This window comes from Apodemus sylvaticus, chromosome 18, assembly GCF_947179515.1.
Source record: "Apodemus sylvaticus chromosome 18, mApoSyl1.1, whole genome shotgun sequence".
Classification (NCBI taxonomy): domain Eukaryota; kingdom Metazoa; phylum Chordata; class Mammalia; order Rodentia; family Muridae; genus Apodemus; species Apodemus sylvaticus.
This window is the reverse complement of record NC_067489.1, coordinates 3670088-3672860: the sequence shown is the minus strand read 5'-3', so window position 1 is coordinate 3672860 and position 2773 is coordinate 3670088. Positions and strand designations below refer to the sequence as shown.

The following is a 2773-nucleotide window of genomic DNA, read 5'->3' as shown; positions in this document are numbered from 1 at the left end:
TCTTTGGTTCAAAGCTCCTAATCACTTACAATTAAGTACAATCAAGTATTAACTCAATCTTCTGTTAGTGATACTCCAAATAATTTGATGGATAATATGTCTGTGCATCGTACTCTTGTTTTTCTCTCCTGCTACTTGGTCCTTATTATGTTGTGTGCCCTGACCAGTCTTTCTCAATAGTCTCATGTTCTTTGTCTATGATATAGTTCTGGTCTACATTGAGCACCTTTTTTCCTGAGCACTTTCTCTTACTACCCAAAGGGTTATGCTCACATGCTCTAGCTCTTAGTGTCCTTGACTCTTTGCTCATAATGCTCCTATTCAGCACAAAAGTACGTTGAAAGTACTATGTACAGGATGTCTGGATTTACTGGCAGGCTTTTGTCTTAAATCAAAACCACACCTCAATGTGTCATTATTCTTGATAGTTCCTCCATGTCTTTCTGACTCAAAACCTGAATGCTTATTAATAGAGGAATGCCTTATGTTAACATCATTGTCTTTATTTCCATGACCTTAGCGTGTACAACAAATGTAAGAAAACCTTAACCCATTCTGCTGGCTAGTTTTAATTAACAACACAATCTGGAGTCATTGGAGAGAGGGGACCTCAGTTGAAGAATTACATCTCTAAGATTGGCCTGTAGGCAAGTGTGTAGGGGAATTTTCTTGATTAATGATTAATGTGGGAGGACATAGCCACAGTGGGAGGTAGCATTCCTAGACAGGTGGTCCTAGAATTTTATTATGAAAGAGTGAGCAAGTAAGGGGAGTAGCCAGTAACAGCATTCTTCCTTGATCTCTATTTAAGTTCCTCCAGGTTCCTGCTTTGAGTTTCTGCCCTGTGTTCAGTTGATAACGGATTCTAATCTGTCAGGCTTAATAAACTCTTTCATCTTCAAGCTGGTTTCAGTGAATGTTGACCAAACTGAGAAACCCACTTGAGTTAACAATAATTTTCTCCTTTTGTATTCCTTAAACTCAGGAAATCTGTTGCTTTTTATCAGGTTTGAGTGAAATATCACCTACAATCTCATGCGTTAAATTCTGGGTCCCTAGATGGTGGCATTATTGTGGGGGAGTTGTGAGACTTTTAAGAGTTGTGACCTAGTTGCAGCAAGAGGGTCATTGCTGGCCTAATATTAGGAGTTATAATTGACTCTGCTGGTGCCACAACTCTGCTCCCCACTTTCTTCTCTTCTTCTGCTTTCTTTGGGTATGTAAGAAGCTTTTGCCACAAACTTCTGTTGCAACAGCTACAAATATCATCGTATCACCATACCTTCCCTGTCATGAAGCACCATTTCCCCTCAATCTATGAGCCAGAAGAAAGCTTTCTTCTCTCTCTCTCTTTTCTTTTCATATTAAACTTGTGGTTTTATTCAATTATGAGTTTTAACAAATGTGTCAGGAAGAAAGCCTACAGGAAAGGGTAAAGCCTATGGGGGCAAGGACTTCCAAGATGCCTGAGGAGGGATAGTGGCCCCCACCCTCTTCTCACCACCTCTAAAGGGGTTTGGGAAGAGATACAGGCAGATAAAGGGGCTGGTCCTCAGTCTGTACACTGGTGCTTGGGGGTGGAGGACTGTGGAGAACAGGGGACCAGATTGGGGATGAGTAGGGTAAAGGACACAGAATTATTTGCCAGAATCCAGCTTTCTGATTCCAAATTGAATTAAAAAGGAAAAAAAGAGAGGGAAACCTTAAAACAATCAGTACCCAACTCCCTTTCCTCTCATCAGGATTGTGAGAGAATAGGCAGGTAGCTTCACCAAGGCCATGTTTCCCTCATTCCTGGCAAGGGAGCTAGGTGAAGGGCAGAGTCTCCCTGACAGTCTGAAGGGATGAGGAAAACCAAAATAAAATATCAAAAAACAAATGAATAGAAGTCCAGGCAAGGGCCCAGCCAGAGCAGAACCTGGCTAGGGCAGTGGCCCCTCTAGGTTCATGGATCACTGCTGCCACCACAGCCACCCTTGTAGCCATTTTTTTTATTTTATTTTTATTTTTATTTTTATTTTTATTTTTGCCATGGCTTTGATTGCAACAGTTGCCTTCTCTGTCATGGCAGACAGCTCTGTGATCATGATCTGTTCTCCACAGTCATACTTCTGATCAACTCCTTGCCAAGGTCTCCCTTACTTCCTCTCATACTTCCCCACTGCCGTGGAGCAGGGACAGGTACCCATCCTGGATGCCAATCAGCTGGAAGTCATTCCTTTTGATGTTGGGGACATCCATATTATGAGTCAACAGGCAGATATCTTCATATTTCTTCCAAGTAAAAATGTCAGTACCAACCAGATGGACCTTGGCAAGGCTATGCTTGCCAGTCTTCGAAGTAGACGTCTTGATGATCTTACATGGGCGGCCTTTGAACACCACAAAACCATTCTTATGTAATGCTAAGCATTACATTGGGAAGGTGGCTGAAGCCCCTGCATTTCCTGTCTTGAAGTGCAAATCATCTACCATTTTAAGAGGCTACAATTACAAATCTAGCTGAATGTCTCAGTTCACATGAAGTCTATGGGATGAGCTCCAGAGGCCCACAAGGCTGGGGAGCACTAACATATGTCTGCAACAGGCCCTGTGCGATGATTGAGACCCAAGGGTGGGGTCTCTCCTGCACACCAAAATCCAAGGCTCTGTAGAAACTAAAAAAGGAAGCTTTCTTCTCTTAAGTCACTTCCTTCAGAGATTTTATCATAACAAGACAAAACACATATATGTTCACCACTAGATTTACATGTGTAGTCAAGACCTCATATTC

General features: G+C 42.2%; 1 pseudogene; it reads right to left on the bottom strand.

Annotated features, from left to right (window-relative positions):
* Positions 1-1552: 1552 nt before the first annotated feature.
* Positions 1553-2478, bottom strand: LOC127668956 (eukaryotic translation initiation factor 5A-1-like; annotated as a pseudogene).
* Positions 2479-2773: the final 295 nt, after the last annotated feature.